Raw genomic sequence first — 16,645 nt, 5'->3', positions numbered from 1 at the left:
GATATTTTCTTATTCCATTCACAGTTTTTAGGTATATCATACTTTAATCCATTTAAATAATTTTACATGTCAGTGGAGCTTCAATTTCTTTCTGAGTCTTTAAAAGGAAACTATGGTTTTGGTAGCAGAGAACAGAAATACTAGTACTCTAAAACATATTATAGTATTTTCCTCTACAAACATGTCTTGTTTGTACCATAACCATGTAATACTGTACTACTTTTCTTATATAGCTTTCTATACACTATCAACGTTATATGTCTGTAACTTTCAAGTAGAACAAAAGGTACAAGAGGCTATTATTTCTATATCGGGAAGAAGAAAGATGGTTAAGATAAAGAATTACTGTGATTCCAGTTATTTCGAACATGGACATAATTTTCTTTCAAATAGAATTGATTTCGAAGTGAATTAAACTTATTAAGCCTTCATCAACATCTAACCCTTGTGCGTAATATTTAGTTAACAGTATCATGTAGTATGTCTAGTTTCATCGTATTCGCTTTATGGGTTGGAGGGGCATCTTTCGTCACTATGCCCTTCAGTTTGTAGATTTGAGGTCGTTGTTCCTGTTGTCTTAAGCTATGTGAGTTTTTCCGCTTTCACGGATAATTTGAAGACTCACTTCAAAATGTTCTGACTGTTAGGTCTACACTGTTTTAAAATCTGGCTGTTTGAATATTTATCTTTTGAAAGATGGGTAACACACTTCTCCAACCATTGGTTAAATTTATGTATAAAGCCGGTCAGTACGGCTTACCTTTATACGCAGGACAGATGCTCATATATACCACGTGACGTAGCTCTAGAACCCCTGAAACTTGGAGGGAAACTCTAGTACTTATTCAAAGGCATTTTATAATTAAATGCGCAAATGGTGCTATAAATACTTCAGATTATCATACAGTTTTTCAGTTTCAGTTTTGTTTACAAAGTTACAGCCATATCAAATAAGTACCGAAACATAAAACATGTTTTATACAATCGTTATGTCAAATGTAGAAAAATATGGGAAAATAATACGAGATATATTTAATTTAAATAACCTGAAATTGGGGTTGATCGAAACATCTAGCTTGAACCTATTTAAAGTAATAAACATACTGAGAACTTAGAGTTGAAACACTTCTTGGAAGTAAAATACATTGCAGTGACGAAAGGAGTAAGAGCTTTCTTACAAAGAATTAACACTTTGATATCAAGATTTCAAATGCTGATATTTTGGCGATATAGATGAATCTATAGACACAGGCCTGAGAAAAACACATTTTTTAAACATTTTAATAACGGTTGAACAGTAAGAAAGTCCAAGCAGAAGCCTCAAAAACACTTTTTTACACTTAAATGGGTCTTAAAGCGCTGAAGTGTAAACCCCAAGGTTTAACAATAAGACATTTGAATACAGAAGATGGAACAATAAACATGATAAGACAACCAGTATAGAAAATATCTTCCTACATCTCGTCACAATATAAACTACTCTCGCAAGTTTATTCGAAATCATTAAAATTTGTTCATTCCATCTAAGATTTCCCTGAATAATAAATCAAAGAAACTTTAAGGTATCAATCTTGAGCAGCGGCACACAATTAGAAATGAAATCTCCATTTATCGGTTCTTTAGATATAATCCTATATAGAGATTTACTATTATTTAAAACCAGGTAGTTATCAATAAGCCAACCTTAAATAAACACCAATACTTTTTCCCAATTGTAAAACAATCTTCAAGGTGATACAACTCAGTTATAGAGTCGTATCATCAGCAAACAGATAACAAGGGCGACGTAAATCGTTCACATAACTCATAAACAAGAGGCCCAACGATTGATCCTCGAGTCTCTCCTCATTAATGAAGACTAATGAGGAGAGACTTCATTACGTTAATTGTGGGGTAAAATTATCTATTATTTAAATAATGCATATATTGCAACGTAATTCATAATAACTACGTTTATACAGCAATCTTCTGTGATCTATACTGTCAAATGCCTTCTCAATATCTAGGGTACAAACCAGAACAGATCTCTTTGCTTCGTCACCCTTAAACAATCTTTGTAGTGATTGCCAATTGACACGTTTCAGTAAACTGATGTTTGCTAAAGTCAAATTGCGAATTTCTTAGAACCTTGTGGGTTTCAAAAAAACGTGATATGATTACACAGAATGCTATTGATCATACGAGCATATGCGGACAGGATATAAATAGACTTATAGTTTTTTACCGTGCTAGGATCCTCAATTTTGCAGGTAGATATTAATTTTGCAATGTTAAGAAAATTTCGAAATTTGCGAGTAATACATGCATTACTTGCAAGTTTAGTTAAAAGGTGAATCATGAGAACACTGATAGGCTTTACCACGAGGAAATACATGATCCATTCCAGCAGAAAAGTCACTAGAATCACTTTATGACTATACGAATTTAGGTTGTGGTTACAGGAGTAGGATAAAACGAGTGAACCTTAGGCTTATCCTCGCATGTAACATTATTAGGAGTAACAACTAATCTCGTAACGTAGCCGTGAAAAGTAGCAATAATACTAATATGATCAATAATAATAGAACACAAGTGTTAAGTTTTGAATATAGGATTGGATTCTTTTACAGCAGGTGCCTGTGATTTGTTGGCAATATACGTCAGCAATAAATGTACAGTGCATAATCCAATTATCTTAATAATAAATAACATATTCAAAATATATTAAAAGTATATGCAAAAATTCGTTTCAGTATTGGTTGTCAAAGCTGTATCCAAAGTTTGTAATAATTCTCTTCTCTCGTCAAATGTTCACTCAGGCTGATTCAGTTACTAATGAATTTAAATGGCAGTACGAATTATTTTCTTCTATTGCGATCAAATCACTTATGTTACCTTAAATAATTGTCTTCTTTTCAACAAAATCCACATAGACGGGTTTAATTTCTTTAGAACACCCTTTGGCAAGGTAAATTAATCTCCTTATATCAGTTAAACTGTGAAATTCACTTTAAAATATCACTTGTTATGACTAAATTAATAATGAATCAGTCTAACTTCACTGTCACTAACTTATCTTTTTATGTATATATACTTATACATACATTATCTAACAAAGACTTAACAACTTTCTACAAACTACGAGATGCTACGATGTCACAATATTCACTTGAAGCAAAGAGAAAAATATGGTTCGTTCTTTATGACTAAAGAGAACCATCTTTCTGGCTTGAAAATATTTGTCGCAATGAGGATAAAATAGGAGCTGGTTGGTTCTAATGGTTACTTCTTATTGCTTTACATGTTGCACGTATGTTCTGGGCTGTCAAGCTGTGACTTTGTTTGTATGAGGTTACTCCTCTTGTGACAGCACTCTTCTAGGATGGACGGTTTTTAATAAGAGTTTCTTATGTATTAAGATCGATGTGGCAGGCCTTTATTGCAATCTTGAATATTTTCTTGTAGCTATTTTCTGACTACCACGGGAGTGTTTTCCAGGCTATAGTTCACCGTTTTTGGAGTTTATTGTTTAGCATTTTGACAACATGGCAGGACCAGTGGAGTTGTGTCTTACTCGTCAGCGTGTGAATGTTGGGAATGTCAAATCTGTTTAGGACCTTGAAGTTAGAAGCCTCGTATTGCCATTTGATGTTTATAAGTTTGTGTAAACAGCAGATAAGGAAGCAACTGAGTTTTTTGGCTAAAACTTCTAGTGAATCCAACCTGCTACTTCGTCGCTCACACATCGTCACAGAACTTTAACAGATGAAAAGGACTTGTGTGTAACTTGGATTAATGTGAGGGAGAAATGTCCGGAAACATCAGGCACCAGAGGTAAGAAGACCAAGTCGAGACGACTGGAAGATGAATCATTATGACTCATAATGAGCTTCCGGAATTTGACATCAAACCGTCTTTGAGCTTCATTGAGAACGACACAGAAAGTTCGTGACATCTACAGTTACGACAGAAAGTGTTCGTACCCTTGCGTCAGGAGTAGTATTTTGCTCATAACTTAAAAGTATCACGATTAGGCTAATAGAAGTATGTTATATTATAAATATTATACTAACACACATCTACATACATTTTATGCAAATTGAACGACAAATAAACTGTTTATAAACAAATAACCAAACATAGGAGGGGCAGAAAGTGTTCATGCGTCTACTTTAATGGTCAGTTGTGTAGCCTTTCAGGTGAATTACTTGGTCCAATCTCTCCTCATAGCCCTCCATGATCGTTTTACAGTACTCGACTGGTAGTTTCTTCCATTCTTCTTTACAGAAGGCCTCCAACTCTTGCAAGTGTTTCGAATGACGCTGATGAACCTTGGTCTTCAACTCATGTCAAACGTTTTCAATTGGGTTGAGATCGGGTGACTGCGATGGCCACTCCAGAACACTTACATGGTTTTTCTGCAACCAGGATTGCACATATTTTGATGTGTGCTTAGGGCCATTGTCGTGCTGGAAGATCCAACGAGGCCCAAGCCGCAAGTTCCGAGCATCATTCTTGATATAAGTGTCTAATATATCAACGTACTCTTATTTTTTCGTGATTCCGTTGACATGGTGAAGGCTGCCTACACCAGAAAAGCTGAAGAAACCCCATAGCATGATTGAGCCACCTCCACGTTTAGCTGTAGGAACGGTGTTCTTTGGAAGATTTCATTCTCCTTCTTACGGAAAATATAGCGAACGTCATTGTGGCCAAAAAGCTCAATTTTGGTCTCGTCTGACCAAAGAATAATCTTCCAATAGGTAAAGGGTTTATCTACATGCTTTTTTGCACACCTCAATCGTGCTTATAAATTAACAGGCTTTAAATATGGAGTTCTACAAGGACGGCATGCTTTGAACCCAGAAGAGCGTAACATGTGCGTAACTGTAGAGGTGCTTACTTCAACCACAGTTTCCCTTACCAATTTCTGTATGTCATTACGTGTTAAACGAGGGTTCCTACTAACTTCTCTGAGAACCTTCCTCTTGGTTCTCTCTGGAATTTTGGTGAGGTGTCCGGAACGAGGGAGGTTAGCAGTTGATCCTGTAAGCTTAAACTTGGAAATTATGCTTTGAACACTAGATTTATGTTGTGTAGCAATACCGGAAAGAGACACACGAGACTTGTATTTTACAATAATTCGTTTTTTTTTAAATCACTGGACAGTTGTTTCTTGTTCGCCATGATGACCAAGCAGATAATGACGGAGACGGCGCTAAATTGCCGGAAGTAAATTTTTTGCTGGCTAAATTCCAATAATTATGAACCCAGTGTCTAGTTTTTGAATGGTATAATGTAGTTCATTCACCAAACTAAACAAATTTTTTTACGGGAATATCAGTTTTTCACACATTCTGAAATGTACGAACACTTTCTGCTCCTCCTAATTTTGGTTATTTATAAACAGTTTATTTGTCGTTCAATTTATATAAAAAATTATTTAGATGTGTGTTAGTATAATATTTATAATACTACACCATACTTCTATTAGCCTAATCGAGATACTTTTTAAGTTATGAGCAAAACAACTACTCGGGACGCAGGGGTACGAACACTTTCTGTCGTAACTGTAATTGCAACAACTGAACTACACAACCTGCGACTCTTATGAAGTTACGTAACGAAATGTTTTATAATTATCGCTTTTAAACTAATTATCTTAAAACCCTCTCATTGCAAAAACCAAAAAATCATTAAATATTAAATTACTGAATAAAATAAATAATAAATTCAAATTGTTATAAATACGTGTAATCTTTGCTTTACTTTTCCCGGTCCCATCCAATTGTTTATTCATTTGCCTGATATGATGAGTGTATCCATTTTGAAAAAAATCATTATGAAAATATTTAGCCTTAATGTCAAAAATTTGACTATTAACAAGAATGGTGAGCTTCAAATGTTTATTATATGTCAATAGATTACCAATTTGTTTAAAACATTGTTTACGCTTAAGGATACGTGATGAAGAAACGGATATCTAGCATTATTTAATTTGATAACTTTAGTGAAAAGAAAGCAAATTATATAGCACGTAATACTGCTCGACAAATAAGGAAAAAGCCAAATGAACATTACATTTCTAGCGAATTATGGCCTGGCATGGCCAAGCGCGTAAGGCGTGCGACTCGTAATCCGAGGGTCGCGGGTTCGCGCCCGCGTCGCGCTAAACATGCTCGCCCTCCCAGCCGTGGGGGCGTATAATGTGACGGTCAATCCCACTATTCGTTGGTAAAAGAGTAGTTGGTAAAAGGTGATGACTAGCTGCCTTCCCTCTAGTCTTACACTACTAAATTAGGGACGGCTAGCACAGATAGCCCTCGAGTAGCTTTGTGCGAAATTCCAAAAAAACAAACAAACTAGCGAATTGTAGGGTTCTAATTAAAATTACGCAAAAAACGAGTGGAACTTTTTAATAGCATTATCACTTGTCAGTCTTTTATGAATATTAATAAATCTTGGTGATAAAAAAGAGGCAACAGAAGATAAAGATAGCTCATAATGATCTGAAATATCCCAAAATATGGCATCAGAAACAACAACAACACCAAAATTTGTGAAAATATGATTAATTATAGACACAGCATTTATAACAGAACGTCAAGTCATTTAATTTAAATTACATGAATTCGACTTATAATTGTTTGGATAAATACGCAAAAATACATTTAAATCGTTTTCAAATAAGACCAAATTATAACAATTTATATTTTCTTCAAGTACGTCAAATGTGTCCATACAAATCACACGAGTCTCCATTTACAATAACAGAGTTAAAATTAAAGTTATACTTTAAACCAAGACAAGAATAAATAACAATACCATCACCATACCCAGAGGATCTTCCAAAAAATCTATATGATAATTTAATACTTGAGGTGAAGGCTGTCACAGCATCATGATTCAAAAAATGTTAAGATATCAGGTACTAAATCACACACACACAAACAGTTTTACTTAATACAGCATCAATCTTTTGACTAATACTTCCGAATTTCAAACAAACCAAATTAAACTTCTTATTTATTGCCAATCTTATTAACAGACTCCTATTTATTCTGTTTCGTATTTATTCTAGGTTGAAAAAATATCTAATGATTAAATCCACAAGCCAAAGCCCAGATGAAAACAAATTAGATGCTATTGACGATGCCCTAATTTTGTCACATTTCTAATGTTGAAACCATTTTTTAGAAACGTCACATTAGCTGATTCATTTGCGTTTAGTTTGTTGGCTTATTTTTGAATTTCGCGCAAAGCTACAAGAGGGCTATCTGCGCTAGCCGTCCCTAATTTAGCAGTATAAGACTAGAAGAAAGGCAGTTAGTCATCACCACCCGCCGCCATCTCTTGGGCTACTCTTTTACTAACGAATAGTGGAATTGATCATCACTTTACAACACCCCATGGCTGAAAGGGTAAGCATATTTGGTATGACGGGAATTTGAGCCCGCATCCCTCAGAGTGCAAGTCGGGCGCCCTACTCACCTGGCCATCCCGGCCCGTTGTGTTTAGTACATATCGACCAGAATATAACATTTTCCTGCCTCTACAAACCGACTTTAATAAATCTTCCAGTGACGATACGTTATCAACGTAATTATTTTTTTCTGTTTTACACCATGATACATTCTCCTTCACAATCGTCTCGAACTTCATTATCAACGACAGAGTGCACACAGGACCTTCATAACCATAAAGTGCACACAGGACCTTCATAACAAAAGAGTGCACACAGGTCCTTCGTAAGAGTAGAGTGCCCTGAGGTACTTCATAATGGGTATTGTATTCAACACTATTTCTCTTAATGTTATTCTTAAGTACATTATTCGACCTGATACAACAGCAGCATAAGCCCATAAACTAGGATGAGGAACTGTTGAGGAACAAACTCCAAAATCATTTTTGTTGGCATTGAAACAGCTACACTGCTACCATTAAAGCCGCCAACTCCTGTCTTCATTTCTGTATTTCATTATGAAATGATTTAAGCTCCTCCTTAACTGAATATTTTCTTCTAAAACAAGTTTAAATTCATTTCTCATTTCGTTAGTAAATTCTTCCAGAAAAGATAGACAATTACAATATTGATCTATTAGAGCAGAAACATTATTTAATACCTGACCACAATCTTGTACTTCAGCTTTAAAATTTATTTGATCAACTCCGTCGACATTCGTGCCTGTGACAGTTGTCATATTGGAGAATGATATTCGACGATTAGTCTTAAGCTTTTTTTACACTTCCATTTCTGATTTAGATCACACGTAAAATCCTCTTTATTGACATACTTAATGTGATATTTCAACCGTCATAGATAATAAGATAATATTTTTAATTTTGTAAGGGTTTCGCACTGCAACCTTGGAAGAGCATATTTCATGCAATTTCCACCGGTCGCCATTACGATCGAACACATCATACTAAAACATTTTGATATCATTCTATGAGCAACTACATTGCTCTTTTCCATAGAGTCGTTTTATGCACACGTTCTTATTTATACAAAGTAGCTGAGAACGGAACTTGATGATTAACATTTCTCAAATGTGTTTTTATCGATTCTCACGAATTATAATAATCTATGCTACATTCTAATGTTAGTTTGTTTTATTTTACTTTGGGCACATTAAAAACAACCAGTAACGACTTTTATCCAGTTGTGCTTATTATTACATTTTATTTCAGACATTACATTAGGCATTAAACTTTACACAATTTTATGCCAGTAGATATTATGTGTGTGTTATGAAATTCGCGCAAAGTTATTCGAGGGCTATCTGCGCTAGCCGTCCCTCATTTAGCAGTATAAGATTAGAAGGAAGGCAGCTAGTCATCACCACCCACCGCCAACTCTTGGACTACCATTTTACCAACGAATAGTGGGATTAACCGTAACATTATAACGCTCCCGTAGCTGAAAGGGCAAGCATGTTTGGTGTGACACAGATTCCAACTCGCGACCCTCAGATTACGAGTCGAGTGCCTTAACCCACCTAACTGTGCCGGGCCCAACTATAATGTAATCTTACTTCATACATTATCGACCGCAGTACAAGTTTTATAATCTTATTTTATCACTGGCATTAAAAAATCTTACTTAAGACATCACAATTCAAAAGTTTAATTTGAAAAGACAGTCTAATAAATTATATAACAATTTACAAACATAATAAATATCGATTAACAATTACTAGTCTTTAAATGTGTTGTTGTAATAATACTTATTATACCATTACGCATATTAAACGTCAGTTAAATACTTAGGCTATATTTGGGATATAGGAGAAAATAAGTTAGTTGTAATACTTACACTAAAAAGGACTAGTTTTTCATATGGATCTCCTTCCCAGGACCATCCATTTGAATATTTCTTTTTTCCATTTTTCTTTGCAAGTTCCTGTTTCAGTGATGAAAAGCTGCCATTGATCTGTAAATTATTTGTATTGGTATTATTAACAAGTTTAATTTTATTTTTAACCTGTTTCTCAACTGCTACGTTTTTCTGTTTATTCAAATGAAACATCTTCTTTGGTTGTTTCTGCTTTGTTTTTACCTTGTTGACAAGAAGTTTCGATTCCTGGAAAGATTCACTCCCGTTTGCGAGCGAATTGCTGCTGTCTGAGCTGCTCGTATTATGATCTAGGACATTACTTTTTCTCATTCGTCGTTTTCTTTTCAACTCTTCATCATTTTTTAAATTTAAAAAGTTACTTGCCATATTATGATTTTTGAAATTTGATGTGCGAGGCGATGATGTGCTTTGGTTTTCATTTTGTAACGAAAAACTGGGAACATTTTGATTCATAGTGTGGTCAAGAGAAATATCTTTCTTTGAATTTGAAGTAATTTGTCTATTTAACACGCTATCAGGATTACCACATGGTGGCAATCCCTGGCCGTATTCTCCTCTAATGACTTTATCTGGCTCTGATTGAGGAAATTTAGGGTCGTTACAGCCGCTACTGCGTGGATTTGAAGGAAACTGTGGACGTTGTTGGCTTTCTTTGACTTCTGGAGGAGTTACTGGTTCTGCTTTTGGCACTTGAGGGACTGACACCTCAGGAGGGGCTGTTTTAGTTCTTATTTCTTTTTGTCGGCTGGTAATCACTGGTGTCAGTTCGTGGTAAGTGGGTCCGGGAGAATAATCACGGGGGATATTGTTGACCTGATGTTTAGGATACATAGTATTCTGAAGTTGTGAGTGATGATATTGCTGGACAGATGTATTGTTGGGTTGACAGTAGAAATTTGAATTATGAATAGTATCGTGAAAAGTGAGATGGGTAGCTGAAGATTTTTGTGGAAAAGAAGGACATGATGAAGGCTGGTTTCCGAGACGTTGTTGGGAAGGAACAACAATATGTTCTTGAGAATAACACGAATTTGTAGAACTACTTGGAGGCAGAACATCTGGTAAGCCTGTATAAGATAGAGGAGCCTGAGTGCGAGTTGGCATGTCTTGAGAATAATGATGGTGAGGAACGTTGGATGAGATACAGTCTTGACGGAAACCATGTGGTGGAAGGTTATGCGGTGGTAGTGGATCCTGTGGATAATGCGGACGTGGTGGATTTGAAATTTCGTTTTGTAGAAATTGATGGTTATTATGAGATAAAGGATCTTGCCGAAATCCACGGGGAACATTATTGTTCTGGGATATGTTTTCACGAGAATAAGTAGGAGGTGGTGGTGGAGGGTTTGCAGAATGGGGTACATCATGGGGATAGTAAGCCATAGGAGGACTACCGTGAGGCACGTCATGGTTGAAGCAATGAGAGAGGTTGTTAGGATTCAGAGTTTCCTGTGGGTAGTGAGGCTGAGGTATGGATTCCATTGGGAATGAAGGCGTAGGCGTTAAGGCATGGCGAGAGAGGCACCGGTCTCCACTGGGATACTGGTTATGTGGCTGAGAAGGAGGGGGAGGCGGTGGATGAAGGTGATGATGCTGGGGTGGGTGACAGGGCACTGGTTTGTGAATGAGACAGGGATCGAGGACAGGCTGCAAAATGGGTCCAGGCGATTGGTAGTAGCCATCTGATGGGGTACAAGAACATGAAAAGTGCATCAATATTCAGAAAACATCCCAACCCATTTTCTAAATTGTACAAGAATTTCCACATTTATTTAGGCCAGAATATTTAGTTAAATAAACTAAAAGGTAGTAACTATATAGACGTTAATTGATTACAAGTCTTGTAAACCAACTACAAAACAATAGATTAGGAAAAGCATGCGATAACAGCTGTTACACAAATACCTATAAATATCTCTTTTAAAATATAAGATATGTAGGTGTCAATTTAGCTCTATACACACTCAGTTAGCAAAAGTATTTATGAAATTACAATTGTTTCTTTGTTACCATCGTATTTCCTTCTATTTCCCTGCCTCGCACAGTCTGCTACATTTATAACCAACAGGACATACTCTCAAGTGGTGTGGGGTGTAAAAAAAAGTTAAGAGAAATGAACAGGATAACCACGAAAAAGCTTTATTTAGATAAAACTAGAAATTGACATTGAAAGTTATGTTTATTGTGAATCGGTTTACTGATATTTAAAAAGTAATCAAGGAAGTGAATTCTCAAGTACTAAAATACAGAACCTTGAACATAGTAACTAATGTTACTAGAAACGTTATGAAGACGGAGAATTGTGAAACGACTAAAAGGCACATTAGTTTCAAAAAATTCAACATAACTACTTTGTTTGCCACAAATGAAAATGTCTGTCCGACATTTTACTAATGTTTAGACAAAAATGCATGACTAAAACCATTCTAGCTTATTGTTGTTGTTTTTGAATTAAGCATAAAGCTACACGATGGGCTATCTGTGCTCTGCCCACCACGGGTATCGAAACCCCGTTGTTAGCGCTGTAAATGCATAGACATACCGCTGAACCACTGAGGGGTATCTAATTTACTCCTATTAAACGTTATTTGAGTTTTCTTTTACTCATACCTTCCTGGAACTAGTTACCTAAAATCCATCAAACGAAATGCAAGGGCGGTTTTTCCCCTTTCATCTGAAGTATAACTCCTGCTGGTTTTTATACTAATGTAATAGGAAATTTGGTAATTATGTATTCTAGACTTCTCGGGAAAGCAGCTGAAACGTTTTGTTAAAAATAAATGTACTTATTTTACATGGCAATGAATAGCACTTCTATATAACCAACTTGCAACAGAATAAAACTAATAAGGCAGGACTGTAAATATTTCATCAGGTAACAATATCATTGAGTGGGACAGCGGTAAGTCCTTGGTTTTACGATGCTAAAATCAAAGGTTCGGTTCTCCTCGGCAAATAGCCCGATGTAGCTTTCCTTTAAGAGCACACATACACACTCGTGTAAAGATTCTTCGCCCTCTAATGTAGTTTAGCTGACCACATCAAATTATCAACGTAAGATCCGTACAGAAATAGACCATTTACAAATAGACCTGCAACACTGTGGAGTAACATTTATTACGATGTTCAGCGTTTTATTATTTTTTATTCAATATTTCTTTCCGTTATCTTAGAAATACCATCTGTTGCAACAATGACAAGCCCACTAGCCTTCATTTCAAGTCATTCCTTAACGAAGTAACTTCATGTCGGTAATTTTTTTCAAAGCTACATTAGCTCATACTAACACATGGAAGGACATTATGCTAATATAATAGTATAATTACAACTAGTTAGAACAATGTTCTGTTGAAACAAGTAATATGTTCCCCTAAAATAAAACCATTTCATTATCCTTATAAGTTGTTCGTTGTTTATCAGTTTACTATTACAGTAGCAGACGTTAAAAGCAAATGATATTTTGGCTGTGTCATATATTACACAGACATTATTTAACATGTTTGCCTGGTAATACTTGGGTCCACATTTTAGATTAAAATTGAATGCTTTTTTTTTCAGTTTTGATGGCTACTGTTGCAGTGCTGATTTAACCCGAAACGTTTATCCTAGTTATTTGATGTAGGTTTTAAGCTACGTTTTCAGAAAATTTAATTTCGAAAAAAGAATATGTTTCCTTTAATGTTGAGACAACAGAATCTTTAACCGTTCTTTTTGAGCGATCAGTGATCTTAGTAACCTCCATTGCTCTAATAATAATATGTAAATGCGATCTATGTGATTGGTCAGTAATGTGGATTTTTAACTAGTTTAGTGATAGTCAGGGGACAGGTGGTCGTGGTGAAAGGTTGTTTTACAAACTGTGTGCCAGTTCTGGTTTTTAAACTGGAGTTTCTTAATGACATTGACAAGGGTACATTCCCATTTTCCGTCAAAAGTTCCTTGTGATACTATATTTGTGATATTCGTTTGATTTACAACTTTTGTGATATATATATATATATATATATACAGTCAAATATTACCATGTAAATATATGAAAGTTTGAGATTCGTTATCTGAATAACGATTCACGTGCGAAACACCAGTCGTTATGGGTAAATCCAAAGTTCACTGTTAAAAAAGAAGCAGTGGAATGATAAAGTTACACTTGGATCTCAATTCGAATCGGCTAGTAGAAAGATATCTTGAGGGACAACATCTGCTGACTAACACAACGATCCAGTACAGCAGTTTTTAAAACTCAGTGCAGAGTTAGTGTTACAAATTCAATAGTTTTTTTTTTTAATTTCGCGCAAAGCTATTCAGGGCTATCTGTGCTAGCCGTCCCTAATTTAGCAGTGTAAGACTAGAGGGAAGGCAGCTAGTCATCACCACCCGCCACCAACTCTTGGACTATTATTTTACCAACGAATAGTGAGATTGATTGATACATTATAACGCCCTTACGGCTGAAAGGGCGAACACGTTTGATGCGACGGGGATTTGAACCCGCGACCCTCGGATTACGAGTCGAACGTCTTAACCCACCTGGCCATGTGGGGCCAAATTCAATAGTACGTGAAAAAGTGGCACGCTGTAACAACGTTGCACTGCTGCAGTACGCAGATAATATAGAACAGATGTACCATCAAAAATATTATAAAGCACACTGTGTTACAGTGTAAATTTAAAAGCACAGAAGAATTTCAATCAAAATCTTTGGTACGTACGAAATAAACATGATGATAAATAATTGAGGAAGTCCCGATACCTTCTAATAAAAACTTGAAGTAACAAGACAATTAAAACATGATAAAGTGACGTAGGAAGGACAATGGTTATTCTTTTCGAACGATCAAGATGATCTTTTTGCCTAACATGTAAAATATCACTTTGACTATCTGAGAAATGAATATTGAGAGACAATGAAGCGAGTGCATGGTGGCAACTACTCAACTGATGTAGAAATTGTGAACATCGTAAAAGCAGCAATAGCTCCAGAGGGCACTACTGACACACCGATTATTGGTATGAATACCGTACACAAAACGTTTTAGTTGTTAACGAAGGCTAAAGACACTCCATTCAATAAGGGCCGATAAATTCAGAATACTTTAATGAGAAAACTCCCAAATAATATTTTGTGGTAAAATTTTATCAGATAGAATGTTTGGCAAAATCGGTTACTATTTATAGAAAATATATTTAAATGTTGAAGGACAGGTATTTAATCTTCCTTTTGACAAATTCCAGACCTCTTCGAAGCTGTAGCAACTACTAATTGAATAGAGAAAGAGTGTTACGTTCCAAACGTACTGTACTAATAAATAGATGGTATGGCTTCGAGAAAGATGATGCACTTTCATCTAAAGCTGTGACAAGTCATTTTTCAGCATTTAAAAAAGCGAACTGACCTTCTGGAGGCCTTCCTCGAACTTAGAACCTCAGTAGGCGTATCTGAAGTTACATATAGTAGATGGTAAGATACATCTACATCCTTTACAAAATTACTAGGTTAGATACGGTCACAAAACTCAGGTGGCATGTGTATGTTAAATTAGATAAAAATGGCCGACATTTAACACTTGCCATGGATACAGTACACCCATATACAAACAGGACCCATCATATGGCTTTTATATGTAAATGGCTCTTTGTCCCTTATTACCAATTCTAATAAAATATCACTAGCAAGATGTAGAAGTTATATGGAAGCTAGTCACCCCCTATACAAAGTCACCTTCACAAGAAGTACTTCCGTATTTCTGTAACTGTAACTGTGTATTGGCTTGCAATAAAAACACACATGGCTGAAGGCAGAATGGTATATAAAGTAATGTTGATCTCTGAAACAGAACAATTATGGAAATAAACCAGACAAATAGCCAGTGCTAGAAGACGATTGCAAAAGATGAATTCTTTCATATCATGTACGTATTGTTAAATGGTTAAAATTCGTGGCTTACAAAAAAGCTGAATTTACAGATTAAATTTTGTGAAATCACTTCTTATTGACTCTTCATTACTGATAACTATCAGTTCTCATTTCAGTGATGTTCAGTATTTGTTTTTAAAACGGATAACGTTGGTAAACTGATATCAATTACTATGGAATCCCTTTACTTTAAAAAATGTCAATATTCCTTAGTTTAAATAAACACCCAATGATGTAAAATATCGAGTCTTAACAATGTTTTCCTTATAAATTGGAATCACAGCTTATTCTACCAGTTGTAACGTAAAGTGGATTTCTGTTGAAGAAATTCAAGCATGATCGTTTATAACGATTATACTTGTTCGTTAAAAAAATGATCTTTACATATCTGCTTATGTGTTTATAAACAGAAATAAACAGAAGGTAATTATCATTACAAGACGAGGCAAATATATTAAAAACTTATCACAAGCCAATACGGTAAGAATATCTGTAGTTCTTTCTAGGAAATTTACCAAATTAGGAAGTGTATATGTCATTTGTTTTATTCGCCTTTTCAACAAGTACAATGGTTTGACATTATATAATCTTTACGACCGGTTTAATGCTCTACAGCCTGGAAAAATTAACGCTCATGAACCAAATTAAGAAAATAAAAAGTGACACACTTTATCAAATCAATTTATTTTACAATATTAATTACTTACAAATATCGTAGAAGAGATCAGTAATTGAATGACTGCTTTTTAATTTGGAATAATAATTATGAAGCGGAACGTTTAAGAAAGTTTTAATTAGGATAAACGAGCGTTTATAACGCCACACAATAAGCTATTTGTGTTCTGCCCATCACAGCTATCGAATGCTAATTTTTAGCGTTGTACTTCTGAAGACTTGTCTCCCGATAGTATAGCGGTAAGTCTACGGATTTACAACGCTAAACTTCGGAGTTCCATTCACCTCGGTGGACTCAGCAGATAGCCCGATGTAGCTTTGTTATAAGAAAAAAAAAATACATACACACATTCTGTAGACTTACCGCTTAATCCCTGGAGGACATAAAGTAAAATAAAATACACGTTCACATTTGAGGTGAAAAAAAATACAATTTCTTAATATAAAGCTCTGTGTCAATGTAAATTTAAAAGATAAAGAAATATTCAATGGGAACATTGGTATGTACAGAAGGCACATGACAATAAAGTATCGAGTGTGTGTTTTCTTATAGTAAAGCCACATCGGGCTATCTGCTGAGCCCACCGAGAGGAATCGAAACTCTGATTTTAGCGTTGCAAATCCGTAGACGTACCGCTGTACCAGCAGGGGCAAGTATCGGAGAAGACCCGAATACCTTCTGATCAAAATCTGTCGTAACAGATGCTAGAGCAGAATTG

At 35.4% G+C, this 16,645-nt stretch overlaps 1 pseudogene across 1 annotated transcript in view; it reads right to left on the bottom strand.

Moving 5' to 3' along the window:
- The window catches only part of LOC143222813 (uncharacterized), a 109,121-nt pseudogene that overhangs the window by 17,902 nt on the left and 74,574 nt on the right, over positions 1 to 16,645 (bottom strand). The window contains exon 3 of the transcript XR_013012510.1: positions 9,296 to 11,019. The product of XR_013012510.1 is annotated as an uncharacterized LOC143222813 (transcript). The remainder of the gene's footprint in view (positions 1 to 9,295; positions 11,020 to 16,645) is intronic.

Source organism: Tachypleus tridentatus, chromosome 8 (genome assembly GCF_004210375.1).
Source record: "Tachypleus tridentatus isolate NWPU-2018 chromosome 8, ASM421037v1, whole genome shotgun sequence".
Taxonomy (NCBI): domain Eukaryota; kingdom Metazoa; phylum Arthropoda; class Merostomata; order Xiphosura; family Limulidae; genus Tachypleus; species Tachypleus tridentatus.
The sequence above is the reverse complement of the archived record's forward strand: the minus strand, read 5'-3'. Positions and strand labels throughout refer to the sequence as shown.